Source organism: Sus scrofa, chromosome 10, assembly GCF_054392235.1.
Source record: "Sus scrofa isolate SSC_HxYL_T2T_F1_AM1 chromosome 10, Sscrofa_HxYL_maternal_Yorkshire_Landrace_v2.0, whole genome shotgun sequence".
Lineage (NCBI taxonomy): Eukaryota > Metazoa > Chordata > Mammalia > Artiodactyla > Suidae > Sus > Sus scrofa.
Window position 1 is genome coordinate 65,433,865 of NC_139392.1, and position 26,384 is coordinate 65,460,248.

At 38.2% G+C, this 26,384-nt stretch overlaps 1 protein-coding gene and 2 long non-coding RNA genes across 4 annotated transcripts in view; 2 read left to right on the forward strand and 1 right to left on the reverse strand.

Moving 5' to 3' along the window:
- The window catches only part of MOB3B (MOB kinase activator 3B), a 333,368-nt gene that overhangs the window by 301,829 nt on the left and 5,155 nt on the right, over positions 1–26,384 (forward strand). The gene's annotated exons all lie outside the window — the stretch shown is intronic.
- LOC146399471 (uncharacterized) overlaps positions 1–26,384 on the forward strand; it is a 69,642-nt gene that overhangs the window by 41,617 nt on the left and 1,641 nt on the right. The window lies entirely within an intron of this gene.
- The window catches only part of LOC110255679 (uncharacterized), a 46,983-nt gene continuing 25,236 nt past the window's right edge, over positions 4,638–26,384 (reverse strand). The window contains exons 2-3 of the long non-coding RNA XR_002336323.2: positions 5,810–5,875; positions 4,638–4,724 (exon numbers count right to left, since the gene is read on the reverse strand). This is a non-coding gene — a long non-coding RNA (uncharacterized LOC110255679). The remainder of the gene's footprint in view (positions 4,725–5,809; positions 5,876–26,384) is intronic.

The following is a 26,384-nucleotide window of genomic DNA, read 5'->3' on the forward strand; positions in this document are numbered from 1 at the left end:
TTATGAGTTATTTGTATATTTTGGATTAATCCTTTTATCACATATATAGTTTGCAAATGTATTCCCCCTTTCAGTAGTTGGCATTTTGGTTTTGTTGATCACATCCTTTGTTGTTCAAAAGCTTTGATGTAGTTCCATTTGTTTATTTTTGTTGTTTCCCTTGTTAGAAGAGACACATCCAAAAAATATTTCTAAGACTGGTGGCAAAGAGTACTGTTTTCTTCTCGAAGTTTTGTAGTTTCAGCTCTTACATGTAAGTCTTTAATTCATTTTGATTTTATATTTTATTTTTGTGCATGCTGAGGGAAACAGTCCAGTCTGATTCTTTCGTGTGTAACTGTCTAGTTTTCTCAACTCTATTTATTGACAAGGTTATATTTTTCCCATTTTATATTCTTGCTTTATCATAGATTAATTGCCCATATAAATGTGGGTTAAGAACCCAACTAGGAGTTCCCGTGGTGGCGCAGTGGTTAACGAATCCGACTAGGAACCATGAGGTTGCGGGTTCAATCCCTGCCCTTGCTCAGTGGGTTAAGGATCCGGCGTTGCCGTGAGCTGTGGTGTAGGTCGCAGACGCGGCTCGGATCCTGCGCTGCTGGGGCTTTGGCGTAATCCAGCAGCTATAGCTGCTATTCGACCCCTAGTCTGGGAACCTCCATATGCTGCTGCAGGAGCGGCCCAAGAAATGGCAAAAAGACAAAGACAAAAAAAAAAAAAAAAAAAAAAACCCAACTAGTTTCCATGCAGATGCAGGTTCAAACCCACTGGCCTCATTCAGTGGGTTAAGGATCTGGCTTTGCAGCATGCTGTGGTATAGGTTGCAGATGTGGCTCGGATCTGGCATTGCTGTGGCTGTGACATAGGCTAGCAGCTGCAGTTCCAATTCAACCCCTAGCCTACGAACTTCCATATGCTATGCGTGTGGCCCTAAAAAGACAAAAAAAAAAAAAAAGTGTGGGTTCCTTTCTGGGATTTTGATTCTGTTTCATTGATCTATTTGTCAGTTTTTGTGCCAGTACCGTACTGTTTTTGATGACTGTAGCTTAGTGGTATAATTTGATATTAGAAAGCATTATGCCTCCAACTTTTTCTTTTCAAAATTCTTTTGGCTATTTGGGGTCTTTTTTGTGTTGATATAAATCTGGGAACTATTTGTTCTAGTTCTGTGAAGCACGTCATAAATATTTTTATAGGGATTATATTGAATCTGTAGATTACGTTGGATAATATGGACATTGTAATACTAATTCTTTCAACCTGTGAATACAGTATATCCTTCATCTGTTTGTCTTCAGTTTATTATTCTATTACAATTTTCCAAGTACAGATTTTTTACCTCAGATTTATTACCAGGTGTTTTGTTTTGTTTTTGCCTTTCTAGGGCCGGACCAGCAGCACATGGAGGCTCCCAGGCCAGGGGTCAAATCGGAGCTGTAGCTGCTGGCCTCCACCACAGCCACAGCAATGCAGGATCCAAGGCGTGTCTGTCACCTACACAACAGCTCAGGGCAGTGCCAGATCTTTACCCACTGAGCGAGGCCAGGGATCGAACCTGCTTCCTCATGGTTGCTAGTCAGATTCATTTCCACTGAGCCATGACAGGAACTCCAGTATTTTGTTATTCTTGATGTTAACATAAATGAAATTTTTTTTTCTTCCTGATAGTTTAGTGTGTAGAATAATAGTAGACTTTTGTACGTTAATTTTGTATCCTGCAACTTTTAGCAAACTCATTTATGAGTTCTGGTAGTATTTTGGGGGTATCTTGAAGATTTTCTTTGTATAGTGTCATGCTGTCTGCAACACAGTGACAGTTTTAGGATTTTGTTCAAATTTGGATTTATTTCTTGTCTAATTGCTGTGGCTAGGACTTCCAATACTATGCTGATAAAAACAGCAAGCATGGGCATCCTTCTCTTGTTTCTGAACTTACAGAAAATGCTTTCAGCTTTTCACTGAGTATGATGTTGGCTGTGGGCTTATCATATATGGCCCTTATTAAGTTGATGTATGTTGCCTCTATACCCATTTCCACTGAGCCACAAAGGGAACTCCAACTTTTTTGAGAATTTTTATCAAAAATGGAGTTGAGGTTCCTAAGTTTTTTTATGCATCTGTTGAGATGGTTATAAGATTTTTATTCAAGTCATTAATATGGTATATCATATAAATTGATTTTACTTGATAAATCACTTGATCATGGTGTATGATTTTTATTGTATTTTTAAAATTTTGTTTGCCAAAATTTGGTTGAGCATATTTGCATCTGTGTTCATCACTGGTAAGTTACACTGGCCTGTAATTTACTTTTTTGTCATATCTTTGTCTTGTTCTGGTATCAAGGTGATAGTGGCCTTGTGGAATGATTTTAGAAGCATTTTTTTTCTTTTGGATTAGTTTGAGAAGGCTAAGTTTAAACTCTTCTAAATGTGTGGTAGAATTCACCTGTGAAGCTGTTTGGCCCTGGACTTTTGTTTGTTGGTTTTTTGTTGTTGTTGTTGTTGCTGCTGCTATTACTGCTTAAATTTCATTCATGGTAATTGGTTTGTTCATATTTTCCTGACTCAGTCTTGAGAGAGTCTATACTTAATGTTCATAGTTATTTCCTAAAATCTTTCCTATTTTCGTTGTCTTATTTGGAACTTACTCTTCTCCAATTTTTAAAAAATTGAGTATTTTTCTTGGGAGTTCCCGTCGTGGCAAGGCAGAAACGAATCTGACTAGGGACCATGAGGTTGCGGTTTGATCCCTGGCCTCGATCAGTGGGTTAAGGATCCAGCATTGCCATGAGCTGTGGTGTAGGTCACAGACACAGCTTGGATCCTGCATTGCTGTGGCTGTGGTGTAAGCTGGCAGCTGTAGCTCCAATTGGACCCCTAGCCTGGGAACCTCCATATGCCATGGGTGCGGCCCTAAAAGGACAAAAAAAAAAAAAAAATTGGGTCTTTTTCTTGATGAGTCTAGCTAAAGGTTTATCAGTTTTTTTTTTTTTTTTTTTTTTTTTTTTTGTCTTTTCACCTTTTCTAGGGCTGCTTCTGCAGCATACAGAGGTTCCCAGGCTAGGGGTCGAATTGGAGCTGTAGCCGCTGGCCTAGGCCAGAGCCACAGCAATGCAGGATCCGAGCCGTGTCTGCAACCTACACCACAGCTCATGGCAATGCCAGATCCTCCACCCACTGAGCAAGGTCAGGGATCGAACCTGCAAGCTCATGGTTCCTAGTTGGATTCGTTAACCACTGTGCCACAATGGGAACTCCTCAGTTTTGTCTTTACAAAGAACCAGATCTTTGTTTTACCGATCTTTTCTGTTGTTGACTTAGTCTCTATTTCTGATCTGGTCTTTATGATTTATTTTCTTCTACTAACTTTAGGTTTTGTTCATTCTTGCTTTCCTAGTTACTTTAGGTATAAGGCTAGGTTCAATTTTTTTTGTATTTCTTGAGGTAGACTTGTAATATATACACACTTCCCTCTTTTGTTGTGTTCCATAGATTTTGGATTATCATGATTTCATTTTCCTCTGTCTCCAAATAGTTTTAAATTTCTTGACCTTTTCAGTGATCCAATGGTTGTTTATTAGTATATTATTTAGCCTCAACATGTTTGGGTTTTTTTGCAGCCTTTTCTTATAATTGATTTCTATTCTCATGGCATTTTGGTGGAGAAAAGATGCTTGATAGAATTTCTAATTTCTTAAATTTACTTGTTTTGTAGCCCAGCATGTAATATGTGCATTTAAAGAATGTGCATTCTGCTGGCAAAGTTCTCTTGATATTTTTGTCTGGGTGATTTGACCACTGAAGTAAGTGGAATGGTAAAACTCCCCATTATTGTGGTACTGTCCATTTTTCCATTTATGTCTGTTAATATTTGATTATGAATTTAAGTGCTCAAGTGAGTATTTTTAAAACTTCACTCAGAGAATCTATCAGGGTGTATCTGAGTAAAAAGCTCTTTTTCTGGGATGCCATGGCTACACAGGAAGAAGTCATAGTCCTAAGAAATGGGCTAAGGTTGTTGAGAGAGACTAGAAGTGTGACATTCCACACTAATCTCAAATTGATCTTAATAGAAATAATGGTTGTCCATTTCTTCCAAGCAGTAATAAGGTGCAATTGTTATGATCCTAAGGCTGTAAATCAGAGAGTAGTCTTCTATTCAAGCTGCTGTACAGAAATCAAAAATTTATATGATGTGTACAGTTATTTTAGTAAAATTTTATGACTGTGATGCAGCTAACTGAATCATCCTTTTTTCTCCCCCTACAAATAAAGTAACTGAGAAACCATTGATCAAATACAATTGTTTTTCCCTTACTTGGGTTTGGTATGTTTCAAGAAATGTTACTTGAGGGATTCAAATAGAAAAAATTAAGGATGCCAGCATATTTCATAGCTTAAAATAAATACCTTAAAGTCCATTAGCCTCACCAGTTTCATGTGCTGTGTCCTATAGATGTTGGATACATACTAATACAACCTATACTGCTTGGTTGCTGGTGGGCACCTCTGCCTTGATAAATGCTTATTTCTCAACTGTCATAAACCTTATTCTCATGAACTGTGTATGTAAGGATATTCTGTGTAGGTACTAGAAGAACTAAACAAATCTCCCATTTATTTTCATTATTTTTAGTCATTGCTGTGCTTATTTATCGTAGGATCTTAAGCAGAAGTAGTTGCCAGTCCTGTTACAGAAAGAGCTGAGTAGAGCTTCTGTACCTATAATAATTAGAAGCAGTAGAGAATGAAATTACAATTGCTATTCATCCTATTTTAAAAAATTATTCCAGTGTAGAGTTCAATAATATTAGTCCTGAAATAATGTAGAAATATTACAAATGTCTTTGTGTAACTTTGAACTTGAGAGACTTATTTTCCCAGATTTATCTGGACTTGGGATTTCAATGATAATTCCATTGAAAGTAAGAGCATTGTTGGTTGGACCATCAAGAAACTGGAGAAGAAAGGTAGGGATGATTCTAGATTATAATACAAGAGGACTACGATGAACCTAGAGGGACATTTTGAGTTTTGGTTTGGTTTTTTGCTGATATTGTAGGCTCCTTCTAGGTACCACAAGTCACCAATATCTCCCTGGAGTGATCCATTACATGTTCAGTTGACCAGTGGGCTTTTCGTTTTTGTTTTGGTATTTGGTTTGTTTTGTTTTTGCTTTTTAGGGCAGCACTCATGGTATTTGAAGATTCCCAGGCTAGGGGTCCAGTCGGAGTTACAGCTGCTGGTCTGTGCCACAGCAACAGCAATGTAGGATCTGAGCTGAGTCTTCAATCTACACCACAGCTCATGGCAATGCTGGATCCTTAACCCACTGAGCAAGGCCAGGGATCATACCTACAACCTCATTGTTCCTAGTTGGATTTGTTGCCTTTGCGCCATGATGGGAACTCCCAGTTGACCAGATGGGATAGGCTCCTAGTTATCAAGCTTTGCATTCATAGTCCCACAGAACTGTAGCAAAAAAGTTAGCAACAGGTGCAGGAACACACCCCCATGGCTATATAAACAAGTCTAATTTAGAGAGAAGAGACCAAAAATTTCCTTTCCCAATTTCTCCAACTCTTGCCTTAAGGTTAAATTCCTAATCAGTCTTCATCTAGGTGCTGACTGTATCCTCTTCTTTGTGATACTGACAGGTTTTTGGCATACCATCAACTATGACATCCATTTAAAAAAAGCCACTAAACATGAGGTGGGCTTTTATCAAAAAAAAGAAATGAATAAAAGTGAGAAAGCAGAGGACAGAAGTCACTTGCCAAGATGTAATGGATGAAAAATTCACTAACCTGGGGAAAGAATCCATGAAGTCCTCAGAGTTCCGAATAGGATAAATCCAATGACACCCAGGTACACTAAGAAACATTTTAATTAAAATGTCAAAAGTTAAAGAGAGAATCTTAAAAGCAGCAAGAGAAAAACAATTTTGTACATTCAAAGGAAACTCAAGACAATAGATGTTTTAGCAAAAACTTTGCATGCCAGAGAAAAGTATTACATATTCAAGTGCTAAAATTTAACAAAAAACCTGCTAACCAAGGAAATTCTTCAAAACTGAAGAAAATACAAAGTTTTTGAGACAAGCAAAATCTGAAGGAGTTTATTAACAGATTAGCCTTATTAAAATACTCCCTTGTTAAAGGGAGTATTTTAGGCTGAAATAAGAGAATGCAGTTAGAAACAAGAACATATATGAGAATATAAATCTTGCCTGAAAATTATATGGTTTGGGGGGGGTTTTTTGTCTTTTTGCCTTTTCTAGGGCCGCACCCTCAGCATATGGAGGTTCCCCAGGCTAGGAGTCTAATCGGAGCTAGAGCCACCAGCCTATGCCAGAGCCACAGCAACACAGGATCCGAGCCGCATCTGTGACCCATACCACAGCTCACTGCAATGCCGGATCCTTAACCCACTGAGCAAGGCCAGGGATTGAACCCGCAACCTCATGGTTCCTAGTCAGATTTGTTAACCACTGAGCCACGACAGGAACTCCGTAAATGTATGTTTAAATTCAGAATACTCTGATGTTGTAATGGTGAAAGAACATCACATAACTCTAGTATAAAGATTTTAAAAATACCTATAGCTAAAATAAATTTTAATGGATACACAAGATAAAAATATTTAAATTGTGACATCAAAAACAAAATATGGGAGGAAAATGAGTTCTCATTGTGGCTCAGCAGGTTAAGAACTCAACTATTTGATCTCTGGCCTTGCTCAGTGGGTTAAGGATCCAGCATTGCCACAAGCTACAGTGTAGGCCTCAGAAGCAGCTTGGATATGGCATTGCTCTGGCTGTAATGTAGGCTGGCAGCTGCAGCTTTGATTTGACCCCCAGCCTGGGAACTACGACACCCAGAGAGAATAAAGATGTAGTTTTAGTGTGCAGAGTAAAGTTTTATCAGCTTAAAATTGACTGTTATGTTTTATTTTAGCTTAATATTAAGCACAAAGCACAAAACAATATTAGACACACAAAATATATAGAGAAATGAATCTGAGCATATTAGTACATCAATTCATAAAGAGAAAAAGAACATTGTCAGTTATGGAGTTCCCATCATGGTTCAGTAGTTAACGAATCTGACTAGGAACCATGAGAATGTGAGTTTGATCCCTGGCCTCGATCAGTGGGTTAAGGATCCAGAGTTGCCATGAGCTGTGGTGTAGGTTGCAGACGCAGCTTGGATGCTGTGTTGCTGTGGCTGTGGCATAGGCCGGCAGCTATAGCTCCGATTAGACCCCAAGCCTGAGAACCTCCATATGCCACAGGTGTGGCCCTAGAAAATACAAAAAGACAAAAAAAATATCGTTATACATCCATACTTATCAATTATTTGAAATGTAAATGGACTACATTCTACAATCAAAAGACAAAGTAACTGAATGGATATAAATACAATGCCAAACTATATGTTGCCTACGAGAGACATGCTCCAGCTTTAAGGGCACACACAGACTGAAAGTGAATGACTGGACCAAGATATTTTAAGCAAGTGGAAACCAAAAGAAATCAGGGTAGCTATAGTTATTGAAGATAAGTAGAATAACCCAAAAAGGTTATAACCTTTATAAATGTTTATGCACCCATAATAAAAATACCAAAATATATAAATCAGTTATTAATGCAACTGAAACATACAGATAGCACTGCAATAGTAGGAACTGCAATACCCTATTTTTCAACAATAGATAGATAATCCAGACTTAAAAGTAGTAAAGAGACAGTGGACTTAACTCCATCTGATCTAATGTGAAGTTTAACAGTCACTAACAGAGCACTTTATCCCACAGCAGGAACATACACACTTTTCTCAAGTGCACATAGAGAATTCTCTAGGACATATCATATGTTAGGCCACAAAGCAAGTTATAATAAAGATGATTAAAACCACATTAGGAGTTCCCGTCATGGCGCAGTGGTTAACGAATCCGACTAGGAACCATGAGGTTGCCGGTTTGATCCCTGCCCTTGCTCAGTGGGTTAAGGATCCAGCATTGCCATGAGCTGTGGTGTAGGTTGCAGATGCAGCTCGGATCCTGCGTTGCTGTGGCTCTGGCGTAGGCCGGTGGCTACAGCTCAAATTAGACCCCTAGCCTGGGAACCTCCATATGCCATGGGAGCGGCCCAAGAAAAGGCAAAAAGACAAAAAACAAACAAACAAACAAAACAAAAAAAAACATCAAACCTCTTTCCCAATACACTGGTTGCAAGTAGAAGTCAGTTGCAAGAAGAAAGCTGGAAACTTCACCAATATGTGGAAATAAAGCAACTTACTACTAAACAACAGTAGGTCAAGAAATTTTTTTTTTTTTTGTCTTTTTGCTATTTCTTGGGCCACTCCCGCGGCATATGGAGGTTCCCAGGCTAGGGGTCCAATCGGAGCTGTAGCCACCGGCCTACACCAGAGCCACAGCAACGCTGGATCCGAGCCGCGTCTGCAACCTACACCACAGCTCACGGCAACGCCGGATTGTTAACCCACTGAGCAAGGGCAGGGACCGAACCCGCAACCTCATGGTTCCTAGTCGGATTCGTTAACCACTGCGCCACGACGGGAACTCCAAGAAATTTTTAAAAGAGAAATCATACAACATACTAAAACTTATAGGATGCAGTAAAGCAGTTTTAAGAGGCACATTTACATCAAAAATGACTGCAGAATACAAAATGATCTCAAACTAATGTTATAAGTCAAGGAATGAGAAAAAAGACACTAAATTAGTAGAAGGAAGAAAATAAGGATTAAAGAAAAATTAATTTCATATATATAAAACTAAGAACTGTTTTAGATAGTGTACAAAAAACAACTTTAACTAGACTTAGCAGGAAATAGAAAGGACTCCAATAAATAAAAATTAGATGAAATAGAAAACATTACAACTGATATCATACAAAGGCTATAAGAGACTATGAATGATTAGACAGTCAATAAGAAATGGGTAATTTCTTAAACATATAACACCTCCAAAAACTGTTGTGATTCTTCTTCTTCATGATTCAATTACAAGACAATTAAATTAGTCATGAAAAAGCCTCTCCCAAAAGTCCATTACAAGAAAGATTGACTGGTGAATTATATAAAACATTTAAAGAATTAACACAAGTTCTCAAATTCTTCCAAAAAAGTAGGAGACGGGGAGTAACACTTGCAAACACTTTATGCAGATTGCATTACTCCGATAAAATACAAGGCAAGGATACTGCAAAGAAAGAAAAAACTACAAGCCAATATTCCTGATGAAATAGGTACAAACCCCTGAAATAGCAAATCAAATTCAACAGGACATGAAATGGATCATAATGATGAAGTGAGATTTATTCTGAACATGCAGGGATCTTCAGTATCCACAGATGTATAAATGTAATACACATTTACAAAATGGAGGATTAAAATTATATAATCGGAGTTCCCATCGTGACTCAGTGGTTAATGAATCCAACTAGGAACCATGAGGTTGTGGGTTTGATCCCTGGCCTTGCTCAGTGGGTTAAGGATCCAGTGTTGCTGTGAGCTATGGTGTAGGTTGCAGACATGGCTGGGATCCAGCATTGCTGTGGCTCTAGTGTAGGCTGGCAGCTACAGCTGCAATTAGACCCCTAGCCTGGGAATCTCCATATGCCACAGGAGCAGCCCTAGAAAAGGCAAAACGACAAAAAAAAAAAAAAAATAAGATAAAATTACATAATCATCTTAATGGGTGCATTAGAAGTTTTTGACAAAATTTAACAGTGTTCATGGTGAAAACTCTAAACCAATTGGGTATGGGAGGAATAAAAGCCATATAACAAGCCCATAGCTAACATAGTACTCATTATAGTGGTATTATGGGGGAAAGCTAAAAGCTTTTGTTCTATGATCAGAACAACACAACAATGGCTATTGTTATCACTTTTAATTAACATAGTGCTCCATGTCCTAGCCAAAACAATCAGGCAAGAAAAAAAAAAAAAAGCGGGGGGAAGCCAAGAAGGAAAAGAAGAACTAAAATTGTCTCCATTTTCAGTGGCATATTATATTGGAAAACCCTAAAGACCCCCTCCCCCAAAATTTGTTAGAATGGTTAGTTTGTAGGATACCAAACCAACATACAAAAAGCAATTATTTTTCTACAGTGTCTTATCAGAAGTATAAATAGAAACAATCCCATTTATAATTACATAAAAATACACAAGAATAAATTTAAACAAGGAGGTGAAGGATCTCTATACTGAAAACTAGAAAAGAGTAGTGAAAGAAATTGAAGATACAAATAAATGGAAAGATGTCCCATGCTTACATTAACAAACTGAAGAAAAAAACCTATGATCCTCTAAATAGATGCAGAAAAAGCCTTTTACAAAATCCAACACCCATTTCTGATAAAAATCCTTCAGAAAGTGGGCATAGAGGGAACCTACCTCAACATAATAAAGGCCATATATGACAAACCCACAGCTAACATTATTCTCAATGGTGAAAAGCTGAAAGAATTCCCACTGAGATCAGGAACAAGACAAGGATGTCCACTACTCTTCAACATAGTTTTGGAAGTCCTAGCCATGACAATCAGAGAAGTAAGAGAAATAAAAGGAATCCAAATTGGAAAGGAAGAAGTAAAACTATCGCTATTTGCAGATGACATGATACTATACCTAGAGAATCCTAAAGACTCTACCAGAAAACTGTTAAAGCTCATCAGTGAATTTGGCAAAGTTGCAGGATGCAAAATTAATACACAGAAATCAATTGCATTTCTATATACTAACAATGAAAGATCAGAAAGAGAAATTAGGGAAGCAATCCTGTTTATCATCACATCCAAAAGAATAAAATACCTAGGAGTAAACCTACCTAAAGAAACAAAAGACCTGTACTCTGAAAACTATAAGACACTGATGAAAGAAATCAAAGATGACACAAATAGAGGGAAAGACATACCATGCTCTTGGATTGGAAGAGTCAGTATTATCAAAATGACTATACTACTGAAGGCAATCTACAGATTCAATGCAATCCCCATCAAATTGCCAAGGACATTTTTCACAGACCTCGAACAAAATATTTTAAAGTTTGTTTGGAAGTATAAAAGACCCAGAATAGCCAAAGACATCCTGAAAAAGAAAAATGGAGCTGGAGGAATCAGGCTCCTGGACTTCAGACTATACTACAAAGCTACAGTCATCAAAACCATATGGTACTGGCACAAAGACAGAAATACAGATCAGTGGAACAGGATAGAAAGCCCAGAGTTAAACCCATATACCTACAGCCAACTCATCTATGACAAAGGAGGCAAGGATATACAATGGAGAAAGGACAGGTTGTTCAGTAAGTGGTGCTGGGGAAACTGGACAGCCACATGGAAAAGAATGAAATTAGAACACTTCCTAACACCATATACAAAAATAAACTCCAAATGGATTAGACCTAGATATAAGACCAGACACTATAAAACTTAGAGGAAAACACAGGCCAAACACTCTCTGACATAAACAGCAGCAACATCTTCTCAGATCCACCTCTTAGAGTAATGACAGCAAAAACAAAAATAAACAAATGGGACTTAATTAAAAGTTTGCACAGCAAAGAAAACCCTCAACAAAATGAAAAGACAACCCACAGGATGGGAGAAAATCTTTGCAAATGAATAAACTGACAAGGAAGTAATCTCCAAAATTTATAAATACCTCCTACAGCTCAAATCCCAAAAAACCAAACAACCCCATTAAAAAATGGGCAGAAGATCTAAACAGACAATTCTCCAAAGACATACGGATGGCTAAAAAACACATGAAAAGATGTTCAACATCACTCATTATTAGAGAAATGCACATCAAGACCACTATGAGATACCACCTTACACTAGCCAGAATGGCCATCATTAAAAAGCCTACAAACAAGAGGTGCTGGAGAGGGTGTGGAGAAAAAGGAACCCTAGTACACTGTTGGTAGGAATGTAAATTGGTGCAACCACTATGGAAAACAATATGGAGAGTCTTCAGAAATCTAAAAATAGACTTGCCATTTGATCCAGCATCCCCACTCCTGGGCGTCTATCCAGAGGAAACCATGACTCAAAAAGACACATGTACTCCAGTGTTCACTGGAGCACTATATGCAACAGCCAAGACATGGAAGCAACCTAAATGTCCATCAACAGAGGGGTGGATCAAGAAGATGTGGTACATATACACAGTGGAATATTACTCAGCCATTAAAAGGAACGAAATACCGGCATTTTTAGCAACATGGATGGACCTAGAAGTTATCATGCTAAGTGCAGTCAGTCAGACAATGAGACACCAGCATCAAACTGAGGAAACCATAATCAGAGAGCAGTCACTCAAATAAGCCAGCATACAGATTTAATCATGAACATGTTTCAGACAAAATAAAATTAAAAAGAAAAAAAAGTCATCAAAATCATAAAATGTGGGCAAAAGATGTCAGGAAATAAATAGACCCTTTCTGCTTGTTTGTTTGTTTCTCTTCTTAATTTTAATATAGTAATGAAGCATTTGAACCTACAGGACCATCAGGCTAAAACACACAATTATAGGAAGAGGTTAACATACTTAAAAAACAGGGCAACCACAAGCCAAAACCAAATATTGCATTCGCAAAAAATGAAAAAAAAAAAACACTCAAGCAGATAATAACAGGAGACCATCCAACCAAAAAAAAAAAGAAAGAATGGAGAACCATAGAATCAACTGGAACACGAGGTTCAAGATGGCAATAAATAATCATCTATCAATTATCACCTTAAATGTCAATGGAAAGAATGCCCCAATCGAAAGACACAGAGTGGCTGAGTGGATAAAAAGGCAAAAACCTTCAATATGCTGACTACAAGAAACTCACCTTAGGACAAAGGATACATATAGATTGAAAGTGAAAGGGTGGGGAAAAATATTTCACACCAATAGACATGACAGAAAAGCTGGAGTTGCAACACTCATATCAGACAAAATAGACTTTAAAACAAAAAACATAAAGAAAGACAAAGAAGGACACTATTTAATGATTAAGGGATCCATCCAAGGAGAGGATGTTACTATCATCAACATATATGCCCCAAATACAGGAGCACTCAGATACATACAACAAATATTAACAGACATAATGGGAAATATTGATGAGGATACAATCATAGTAGGAGACCTAAATACCCCCCTCACATCAATGGACAGATCCTCTAGACAGAAAACCAATAAAGCAACGGAGATCCTAAAGGAAACAATAGAAAAGTTAGACTTAATTGATATCTTCAGGACACTACATCCAAAAAAAGCAGAATACACATTCTTCTCAAATGCTCATGGAACATTCTCAAGAATCGACCACATATTGGGACACAAAGCGAATCTCAATAAATTTAGGAGCATAGAAATTACCTCAAGTATCTTCTCTGACCACAATGCCATGAAATTAGAAATCAACCATGGGAAAAGCAAAGAGAAAATACCTACTACATGGAGACTAAACAACATGCTACTAAAAAACCAATGGGTCAATGAGGAAATCAAGAAGGAAATTAAAAACTATCTTGAAACAAATGATAATGAAGACACAACCTCTCAAAATCTATGGGATGCTGCGAAAGCAGTGCTCAGAGGGAAATTTATAGCAATACAGGCCTCTCTCAAAAAAGAAGCAAGATCCCAAATTGACAACTTAAACCTCCACCTAAATGAATTAGAAAAAGAACAAAAAGTCCTAAAGTCAGCAGAAGGAAGGAAATTATAAAGATCAAAGAAGAAATCAATAAAATAGAGACTCAAAAAACAATAGAGAAAATTAATAAAACCAAGAGCTGGTTCTTTGAAAAGGTGAACAAAATTGACAAACCCCTGGCCAGACTCACTAAAAAGAGGAGAGAAGGAACCCAAATAACCAAAATTTTAAGTGAAAAAAGGAGAAATCACAACGGATACAGCAGAAATACAAAAAAAACCATAAGAGAATACTATGAACAACTATACGGCAACAAGTTTGACAATCTGGAAGAAATGGACAATTTTCTAGAATCTTACAGCCTGCCAAAACTGAATCAAGAAGAAACAGACCAACTGAACAGACCGATCACTAGAAATGAAATTGAAGATGTCATAAAAACACTCCCTACAAATAAAAGTCCCGGACCAGATGGCTTCACAGGCGAATTCTATCAAACATATAAAGAGGAATTGGTGCCCATCCTCCTTAAACTCTTTCAAAAGGTTGAAGAAGAAGGAATACTCCCAAAGACATTCTATGATGCCACCATCACCCTCATTCCAAAACCAGACAGAGATACCACCAAAAAAGAAAACTATCGCCCAATATCATTGATGCATATAGATGCAAAAATTCTCAACAAAATCTTAGCCAACCAAATCCAACAACATATCAAAAAAATCATACACCATGACCAGGTTGGGTTCATCCCAGGTCCACAAGGATGGTTCAACATACGCAAATCAATCAACATCATACACCACATTAACAAAAGAAAAGTCAAAAATCATATGATCATCTCAATAGATGCAGAAAAAGCATTTGACAAATTCCAACATCCATTCATGATCAAGACTCTCGCCAAAGTGGGTATAGTGGGAACATTCCTGAATATAATCAAAGCCATTTATGATAAACCCACAGCAAATATCATACTCAATAGAGAAAAACTGAAAGCCTTCTCACTCAAATCTGGAACAAGACAGGGATGCCCACTCTCACCACTGCTCTTCAACATCGTTTTGGAAGTCCTAGCCACAGCAATTAGACAAACAAAAGAAATAAAAGGCATCCATATAGGAAGAGAAGAGATCAAACTGTCACTGTATGCAGATGACAAGATACTATACATAGAAAACCTGAAGGACTCAACCCAAAAACTACTTGAACTGATTAATAAATTCAGCAAAGTAGCAGGATATAAGATTAACATTCAGAAGTTAGTTGCATTTCTGTATACCAGCAATGAAATATTAGAAAAGGAATACCAAAAAATGATACCTTTTAAAACTGCACCGCACAAAATCAAATACCTCGGAATACACCTGACGAAAGAGGTAGAGGACCTATATGCCGAGAACCATAAAACTTTAATCAAAGAAATCAAAGAAGATGTAAAGAAATGGAAAGATACTCCATGTTCCTGGATTGGGAAAATCAATACTGTAAAAATGGCCATACTACCCAAAGCAATCTACAGATTCAATGCAATCCCTACCAAATTACCCATGACATTTTTCACAGAACTAGAACAAACAATCCAAACATTTATATGGAACAACAAAAGACCCAGAATTGCCAAAGCAATCCTGAGAAACAAAAACCAAGCAGGAGGCATAACCCTCCCAGACTTCAAGAAATACTACAAAGCCACAGTCATCAAAACAGTGTGGTACTGGTATCAAAACAGACAGACAGACCAATGGAACAGAATAGAGAATCCGGAAATAAACCCTGACACCTATGGTCAATTAATCTTTGACAAGGGAGGCAAGAACATAAAATGGGAAAAAGAAAGTCTATTCAGCAAGCATGGCTGGGAAACCTGGACAGCTGCATGCAAAGCAATGAAACTAGAACACACCCTCACACCATGCACAAAAATAAACTCCAAATGGCTGAAAGACTTAAATATACGACAGGACACCATCAAACTCCTAGAAGAAAACATAGGCAAAACACTCTCTGACATCAACATCATGAATATTTTCTCAGGTCAGTCTCCCAAAGCAATAGAAATAAGAGCAAAAATAAACCCATGGGACCTAATCAAACTGAAAAGCTTTTGCACAGCAAAGGAAACCAAAAAGAAAACAGGAGTTCCCATCGTGGCGCAGTGGTTAACGAATCCGACTAGGAACCATGAGGTTGCGGGTTCGGTCCCTGCCCTTGCTCAGTGGGTTAACGATCCGGCGTTGCCGTGAGCTGTGGTGTAGGTCGCAGACGCGGCTCGGATCCCGCGTTGCTGTGGCTCTGGCGTAGGCCGGTGGCTACAGCTCCGATTAGACCCCTAGCCTGGGAACCTCCATATGCCGTGGGAGCGGCCCAAGAAATAGCAACAACAACAACAACCAAAAAAAAAAAAAAAAAAAAAAAGAAAACAAAAGGACAACTTTCAGAAGGGGAGAAAACAGTTTTAAATGATGCAACTGACAAGGGCTTAATCTCTAAATATATAAACAACTTATACAACTCAACAGCAAAAAAGCCAATCAAGCAATGGAAAAATGGGGAAAAGACCTGAATAGACATTTCTCCAAGGAAGATATACAGATGGCCAGCAAACACATGAAAAAATGCTCAACATCGCTGATTATAAGAGAAATGCAAATCAAAACTACCATGAGATATCACCTCACACCAGTCAGAATTAATTAATCCCAAATAACAAGTGCTGGAGGGGGTGTGGAGAAAAGGGAACCCTCCTGCACTGCTGGTGGGAATGTAAACTGGTACAGCCACTATGGAGAACAGTTTGGAGATACCATAGAAATCTATACATAGAACTTCCATATGACCCCGCAATCCCACTCTTGGGCATCTATCCAGACAAAACTCTACTTAAAAGAGACACATGCACCCGCATGTTCATTGCAGCACTATTCACAGTAGCCAGGACATGGAAACAACCCAAATGTCCATCAACAGATGATTGGATTCGGAAGAGGTGGTAATATATACACAATGGAATACTACTCAGCCATAAAAAAGAACGACATAATGCCATTTGCAGCAACATGGATGGAACTAGAGAATCTCATACTGAGGGAAATGAGCCAGAAAGACAAAGACAAATACCATATGATAGCACTTATAACTGGAATCTAATATCCAGCACAAATGAACATCTCCTCAGAAAAGAAAATCATAGACTTGGAGAAAAGACTTGTGGCTGCCTGATGGGAGGGGGAGGGAGTGGGAGGGATCAGGAGCTTGGGCTTATCAGACACAACTTAGAATAGATTTACAAGGAGATCCTGCTGAATAGCATTGAGAACTATGTCCAGACACTCATGTTGCAACAGAACAAAGGGTGGGGAAAAAATATAATTGTAATGTATACATGTAAGGATAACTTGATCCCCTTGCTGTACAGTAGGAAAAGAAAAAAGAAAAAAAAAAGATGTGGTACATATACACAGTGGAATATTACTCAGCCATTAAAAGGAATGAAATACCGGCATTTTTAGCAACATGGATGGACCTAGAAGTTATCATGCTAAGTGCAGTCAGTCAGACAATGAGACACCAGCATCAAATGCTATCACTGACATGTGGAATCTGAAAAAAGGACACAATGAACTTCTTGGCAGAACAGATACTGACTCACAGACTTTGAAAAACTTATGGTTTCCAAATGAGACAGTTTGGGGGGTGGGGGATGCACCAAAGGTTTGAGATGGAGATGCTGTAAAATTTGGTTGTGATGATCATTGTACACCTATAAATCTAATAAAATTCATTAATTTAAAAAAAGTTGGAATTCCTGTCGTGGCTCAGTGGTTAACGAATCCAACTAGGAACCATGAGATTGCAGGTTTGATCCCTGGACTTGCTCAGTGGGTTAAGGATCCGGCATTGCTGTGTAGGTCACAGACGTGGCTCAGATCCTGCGTTGCTGTGGCTCTGGCGTAGGCCGGCAGCTACAGCTCCGATTAGACCCCTAGCCTGGGAACCTCCACATGCCACAGGAGCGGCTCAAGAAAAGGAAAAAAAAAAAAAAAAAGTTGAAAGCTTGACACTTGCAACACCATGGATGGACCTAGAGAGTGTTACACTATGTGAAATAAGTCACATAGAAAAAGACAAACACCGGAGTTCCTGTTGTGGCTTAGTGGTAATGAATCCGACTAGTATCCTTGAGGATGCGGGTTCAATCCCCGGTCTTGCTCAGTGTGTTAAGGATCCAGCACGGCCATGAGTTATGGTGTAGATCATAGACATGGCTCGGATCCAGCATTGCTGCTGTGCCTGTGGTGTAGGTTGGCAGCTGCAGCTCCACTTCACCTCCTAGCCTGGGAACTTCAATATGTTGCAGGCTCGGCCATAAAAAAAAAATAAAGGAAAGGACAGACAATACATGATTTCACTTACATGTGGAATCTAAAAACAAAATAAATACAACAAGACCAGTCTTACAGACACAGTGAACAAATTGGTGGTTGCAAGAGAGGAGCTGAGTAGTTGTTGGGCAAGATATGTGAAGGAACATAAGAAGTACAGAATTCCAGTTATAAAATAAAAAGGTGACAAGAATTTAATATATAACATAAAAAATAAGGTTCACAACATTGCACTAACTATGGATAGGAACAGATAGTTACTAGACTCGTCATGGTGATCACTTTAAAAAAAAGTTGAATCATTATGTTGTACTCCTGAAACTAACCTAATACTGTATGCCAACTGTTCTTCAATTAAAAAGGCAAGAAAAAGAATGTATGCCTTGACAGCATTTTACCTAAACCATTTAAGACTGTGTTTGTAATGAACAGCCTTGAGGAATGAGGTACTGTCTCTCCCTCAAACAAACAGGAAGTTTGCTAACCTCTCATTTTTGGGGGGGCAGGGTCGCACCCACGGCACGCAGAAGTTCTCAGGCTGGGAATCGAACCCTCGCCACAGCAGTGACAATGACAGATCCTTAACCTGAGCCACTGGGGATCTCCTGCTAACCTCTCATTTTAAAAGTGGTAGCATCCTCGGGAGTTCCTGTCACTGGCTCAATGGTTAACGAATCCAACTAGGAACCATGAGGTTGCAGGTTCGACCCCTGGCCTCACTCAGCGGGTTAAGGATCCGGCATTGCAGTGAGCTGTGGTGTAGGTTAAAGACATGGCTCGGATCCAGCATTGCTGTGGCTCTGGCATAGGCTGGTGGCTACAGCTGCAATTAAAACCCTAACCTGGGAACCTCCACATGCCACAGGTGTGTCCCTAGAAAAGACAAAAAAAAAAAAAAAAAAAGACAAAAAAAGTGGTAGCATCCTCAATGTAACAAAACCGAGTACATGCCTAGCACCCAACTGGATCCCTCTGTGTCATCCCTGTGGGAAGTGGGGGGCAAGATTACCAATACAGTATTATTCTCATATTAGCTGTGCCATAAGTAATAAAATCTTTTGGTGCTGGAAAAAAAAATTCTCAATTAACCTAACCTTACAACTAAAGGAAACGGAAAAAGAGCAAACTAAGCCCAATGTTGGCAGAAGGAAATAAATAATAAAGATCAGAGCAGTTATAAAAGTAATAGAAACAACCAGAAATAGATAAACAATATTGAGGAGGTTTTTTTCTTTTGGAAAAGATAAAACCAAATGGACAAACTGTTAGCTCGACTAAGAAAAAGATGTGTGTGTGTGTGGCATTACAATGATGCCACAGGTGTGCAAAGTACAATAAGAGACTATTAACTATTTTCTTTTTGGGGGGGGGGGTTTAGGACTGCACCCACAGAATATAGAAGTTACCAGGATAGGAGTCAAATCGGAGCTCCAGTTGCCGGCCTGTGTCACAGCCACCGCAGTGTGGGATTAGAACTATGTCTGCAACCTACACCACAGTCCAAGACAATGCCAGATCCTTCACTCTCTGGGCAAGGCCAGGGACTAAACCTACTTTCTCATGGATACTAGTTGGGTTCATTACCACTGAGCCACAATAGGAGCTCAAAGACTACCAACTATTAACAATCATACGCAAACAACTTGGATTACCTAGAAAAAATGGACAAACTCCTAGAAACATACAATCTACCAAGACTAAATAGTTTAAAAATAGAATATCTGAACAGACTAGTAATGAGTCAGTAAAAAGAATGAAATTATTATTATTAGTAGTAGTAGTCTTTTTACCTTTTCTAGAGCTGCACCCACAGCATATGGAGGTTCCCAGGCTAGGGGTCTAATCAGAGCTATAGCCACTGGCCTACACCAGAGCCACAGCAACGCAGGATCCAAGCTGCATCTGCAACCTACACCACAGCTCACGGCAACGCCGGATCCTTAACCCACTGAGCAAGGCCAGGGATTGAATCCACAACCTCATGGTTCCTAGTCGGATTCATTAACCACTGAGCCACAACGGGAACGCCAAAGAATGAAATTATTGAAAAAAATCTAATACATAAAATCCCAGAACCAGATGGTTTTACTGGGGAATTTTTTTTGTCTCTCTTTTTTTTTTTTTTTTTTTTTAGGGCTGCATCTGCGGCATATGGAAGTTCCCAGGCTAGGGGTCGAATCGGAGCTGTAGCCACCGGCCTACACCGCAGCCACAGCATCGCCAGATCCGAGCCCCATCTGCAACCTACACCACAGCTCATGGCAATGTTGGATCCTTAACCCACTGAGCAAGGGCAGGGTTCGAACTGGCAACTTCATGGTTCCTAGTCAGATTCATTAACCACTGAGCCATGACAGGAACTCTTTACTGGTGAATTATACCAAATATCTAAGGAGAAATTAAAGCCTATACTTCTCAAATACTTCTAAACATTTAAAGAGGAAGCAACACTTTCAAGCCATCTTATGAGGCATTACCCCAATATCAAAACTACACAGGGCACTATGAGAAAGGTACAGGTCAATATCCCTGAAAAACAGATGAAGTATACTCAAAATACTGGCCAACTAAATTCACCAGCACATTAAAAGGGTCATTTACCATGATCAAATGGGATTTATGCCTGGATGCAAAGATGGCTCAACATATACAAATCAATGTGATTCATCACATTAAGAGAATAAAGGGAAAATATGACCCTATTAGTATATACAGAAAATTTTTTGACCAAATCCAGCTTTCTCTCATGATAAAGACTGCCAAAAGAGCTCCCTGGTGGCTCAGCAGGTTAAGGATATGGCATTGTCACTGCTATGGCACGAGTTTGATCTCTGGCCTGGGAACTTCTGCATACCATAGCAGAACAAAAAAAAAAAAAAAAAAAAAGAGAGACTGTCAAAAAATTAGTTACAGGAGGAATACACTTCAACACAGTAAAAATCATATAACAAGCTCGAAACAAACAACCTGTTATGAATCCTGAAAGCTATTCTTCTAAGATTCAGACCAAGGCAAAGTTACCTGTTCCTGCCCTTTTCATTCAACATGGTACTGAAAGCTCTGAGCCAGAGCAGCTAGGTAAGAAAAGTAAATAAATCCACATCGTAAAGGTAAAGCAAAATTTTCAGTGTTTGCAGATGACATGTTCTTATACTTCCAAGAAAACTCATGGAGTAAGCTACAGGGTACAAAATCAACATGCAAAAATTATTTGTTTTGGAGTTCCCATGATGGCTCAGTGGTTGAGGAACCCAACTAGTATCCATGAGGACTTGGTGATTGCCAGAGGGGTGTGGTGAGGGATGAGCAAAATGGGGAAAGGGGGACAAACGATATCAACTTCCAGCTGTAAGATAAGTAAGTCCTAGGGATGCAGTGTACAGCATTGTGACTTATTAACAATGCTATATTGTATATTTGAAATGTCCTAAGAGAGATCTTAAAATACTTCATCACAAGCAAAACAAACAAACAAACAAAAACTCTATGTGGTGATGTATGTTAACTAATCTCACTGTGGTAATCATTTTGAAATATATACATATTTCACACCCTTCTGTTTTATGCCTAAAACTTATACAATATTATTTAACAAGTTTTAAAGTAAATACCTTTTCAGAGTACTTCAAATATTTACACCTAGAAATTTTAAAATTACCTCTACAGAAAAGACATATGTGGAATTATTATACCGTTATAGCACAAAATTTATTAATGTAATAGTCATGCTATTCATTTAAAGGAGGGTAAAGATTATTAAATTATCATAGGCAATATTTTAAAATGTGATAGAGTTAAACACAATTATTATTAAAGGAAAAGAAAACAAACTGCTAGACTGCTGTATATTTCCTGTAATAAAACCTTATAGGAGGAGTTCCCTTTGTAGCTCAGTGGTTAACAATCCCAAGTAGGATCCATGAGGATGCAGGTTTGATCCCGGGACTCACTCAGTGGGTTAAGGATCCAGCGTTGCCATGAGCTGTGGTGTAGGTCGCAGACTCGGATTGGTGTTGCTGTGGCTGTGGTGTAGGTTGGCATCTGTAGCTCCAATTTGAACCCTTGCCTGGGAACTTCCATATGCCTCCGGTGTGGCCCTAAAAAACCAAAAAAAACCAAAAACACAACAAAACAAACCTTATGGGAGACATAAATCTTCATGGTGAAATTTAGTGCTTTTTAAACACAGATTAAACATATGAAAGGGCCCCAGATCATCATTTCTTATTAATATTGTTCTGCCAGACTCAACCTTCTGTAGAATAAAAACAGTACAACATATAATTTTGCAAGTCACAAGCAAGTGTTTTCATTAATGACAGATGATGTGATGGTCCACAGGACCAATCTAAGGAAAAGTGATACAAAACCCATTAGAACAGGGTATTTTAGCAGAATTGTGGGGAGCAAGATGAATCTATGAAAATCATATATATCTTCAATTAATTAAAATATTACTCAGCCCTATAAAAGGCAAAAGGACATAAAATATTATTTAGCAGCCATAGCTAAATGTGTTGAGAATAAACCTCAGAAAATCTGTGCAAAGCATTATGAAGAAAATTGTATTTCTGGAAGATAGAAACTTTAGAAAAGTAGTGAGTGATCCAAATCCATATTTAGAAAAAGTGACAGAGGAGTTCCCATCGTGGCGCAGTGGTTAACGAATCCGACTAGGAACCATGAGGTTGCGGGTTCGGTCCCTGCCCTTGCTCAGTGGGTTAACAATCCAGCATTGCCGTGAGCTGTGGTGTAGGTTGCAGACGCGGCTCGGATCCCGCGTTGCTGTGGCTCTGACGTAGGCCGGTGGCTACAGCTCCGATTCGACCCCTAGCCTGGGAGTCTCCATATGCCGCGGGAGCGGCCCAAGAAATAGCAACAACAACAACAACAACAAAAAAAAAGAAAAAGTGATAGATAATTCTTTCCAAACCAATGTGTCAGTTCCAATGAGCAAAAAAATTGGTTTTTCTAGAAAATGACAAGATTATTGAGAAATTAATAAAAGTACAGGTCTAAAACTAGGAAAGAAAATTCTGAAGAAAAAGTATAAGGAGCTCACTCTACCGTATACTGTGATCTGTTTTAACAAAATAGTAATGCAAAGGGAGTTCCTGCCATGGCTTAGTGGTAACGAACCTGACTAGTATCAATGAAGGTCTGGGTTCGGTCCCTGGCCTCGCTCAGTGGGTTAAGGCTCTGGCATTGCCACAAGCTGTGGTGTAGGTTGAAGATGTGGCTCAGATCCAGCATTGCTATGGCTGTTGCACAGGCTGGCAACAACAGCTCTGATTTGACCCCTGGCCTGGAAACTTCCATATGTCTTGGGTGCGGCCCCCCAAAAAAAGTAATGGAAAGAATGTGGTGATGGAATATTCAACCTAAAATTCATCAAACAGAATAGGTAGCCCTTAAACAGACATTCATAAATAATAATAGCTAAAATATATGAAGTGGTTCTAATCTTAAGGAAATAACAGAATAGTAGATAATCTTAAATGGATAAAACTTTAATATATCCCTACATTTAATTATTTATATAAACGAATGCTAAATGGATCAAGTGACAAGAATGAAATTTAAAAACATTCAATGAAAATTTTAAAGTAAACACTTTATGCTTTCAGAGAAGAGGAAGATTTACTTAAGAAAATATAAGATAAAACTACAAAGGAGTAGGTTATACCCTGACACATTAAAAACAGTAAATGATGTCTTGAATGAGAAGTTTAATCCTTTACAACAGAAGGATATATTGAAAATGCCCAGAACCCAGAACAAAATAAGGTCCAGAATAGATTTTTTTAAATGCAATTTTATAAGCAATTGAAAATAACTCCTAAAAAATAGAATTATGACTATGACCAAGCAGTTTACCGAGAAGTAACTTTAGGAGGTGACCAATATGTTGCATTATAAACAGCATCATTAGTAATCAAAGAAATGCAGATAAAATCAATATCATATATATATAATTCATAAAAATTTGGACATTAACCAGAGGGATATTGATGTGGGAAGATGGAGACTCTCCTCCAGGGCTAGTGGGGGTGGAACAGAATTAACCATTTTGGAAGACAGACAAAATAGAGTCAACCTGAAGATTTATAAAAACGATCCAGTAACAATTCCACTTCTCACATTCTATTTATAACAGAGATATACCCAAAATTATTCATGGCGACATCACCAGTGAAATGGAAATAGTCACCAGTGTATTTATGTAAATAAACAACAGTGAAAACCAGTGACCTAGAGATACATGTGTCAAGATGATAATTTTCAGAAATATTTGACTTAAAAAATGCAGAATTATGGCTGAGTAGTACTACTCAGCCATAAAAAAGGATGACATAATGCCATTTGCAGCAACATGGATAGAACTAGAGAATCTCATACTGAGGGAAATGAGCCAGAAAGACAAAGACAAATACCATATGATATCACTTATAACTGGAATCTAATATCCAGCACAAATGAACATCTCCTCAGAAAAGAAAATCATGGACTTGGAGAAGAGACTTGTGGCTGCCTGATGGGAGGGGGAGGGAGTGGGAGGGATTGGGAGCTTGGGCTTATCAGACACAACCTAGAATAGATTTACAAGGAGATCCTGCTGAATAGCATTGAGAACTATGTCTAGATATTCATGTTGCAACAGAAGAAAGGGTGGGGGAAAAACTGTAATTGCAATGTATACATGTAAGGATAACCTGACCCCCTTGCTGTACAGTGGGAAAATAAAAATAAAATAAAAAATGCAGAATTAAACAGATAGAGTACTGACATGTCAAAAAAATAAGCATTAATTGTAGAGGAGGGAGAAAAGCAGAAGGTTGAGGGGATATTGTTTAGTGGACCAGTAGTATTCAGTCTCATCTCCACATGAAGAAATAGGTATATTAAGGACTTTTGTCTCTGAGCCTAAAAACGGCTTTATGCAAAAGAACATAGATTTTTAAATTTTGACTTATGATTCACAATGTTGTGTTTATTTCTCCTGTATAGCCAAGTGATTCAGTTATATATATATATATACATATATACACACACATATATGTGTGTTCTAGTTTCATTGATTTACATGCATCTCTTCAGTTCTCCCAGCACCACTTGCTAAAGAGGCTGTCTTTTTTCCATTTTGTATTCTTGCCTCCTTTGTTGAAGATTAATTGACCCAGGTGTCTGCATTTATTTCTGGACTCTCTGTTCTGTTTCATTGACTTATGTGTCTATTTTTGTGCCAGTACCTACTGTCTTGATTACTGTAGCTTTGTAGAACTGTCTGAAGTCTGGGAGGCTTATGCCTCCTGCTTTGTTCTTTTTTTCAGGATTGCTTTAGCAGTTCTGGATCTTTTATGGTTCCATATAAATTTTTGGATTATTCTAGTTCTGTGAAAAATGTCATGGGTAATTTGATAGGGATTGCATTAAATCTGTAGATTACTTTGGGCAGTATGGCCATTTTAATGATATTAATTCTTCCAATCCAAAAGCATGGGTTATCTTTGCATTTCTTTGAATCCTCTTTAATTTCCCTGATTACTGTTTTATAGTTCTCAGAGTGTAAGTTTTTCATCTCCTTGGTCAGGTTTATTACTAGGTTGTGTGTGTGTGTTGAGAGATTTTAAAAGATACTGTTTTCTTGCATTTCTTTTATGATATTTCATTGTTAGTCTATAAAAATGCAACTGATTTCTGAACATTAATCTTGTATCCTGCTGAGTTCATTGATCAGTTTGAGCAGTTTTTGTGTGGAGTCCTTAGGGTTTTCTATATGTAGTATCATGTCATCTGCATATGTGATGATTTTGTCTCTTCCCTTCCAATTTGGATACCTTCTATTTCTTTCTCTTGTCTGATGGCTGTGGCCAGGACTTCTAATACTATGTTGAATAAAAGTGTGAGAGTGGGCATCCTTGTCTTGTTCCAGATTTTAGCAGGAAGGCTTTCAGCTTTTCTCCACTGATTATTATACTGGCTGTAGGTTTGTCATAAATGGCTTTGAGATGTGCTCCCTTTATACCCACTTTTGTAAGAGTTTTTATCATGAACGGATGTTAAATCTTGTCAACTGCTTTTTCTGCATGTATTGAAATGATCATGTCATTTTTTTCTTTTGCTAATGTGTATGATGTGGATTGATTTGCATATGTGGAACCATCCTTGTCAACTTGGGATGAATCCCACTTGGTCGTGGCATATGATCTTTTTTATGTGTTGTTGGATTCCATGAGCGAACATTTTGTTGAGAATTTTTGCATCTATATTCATCTAAGATAGTGGCGTGTAATATTCTTTTTTGGTCGTATCTG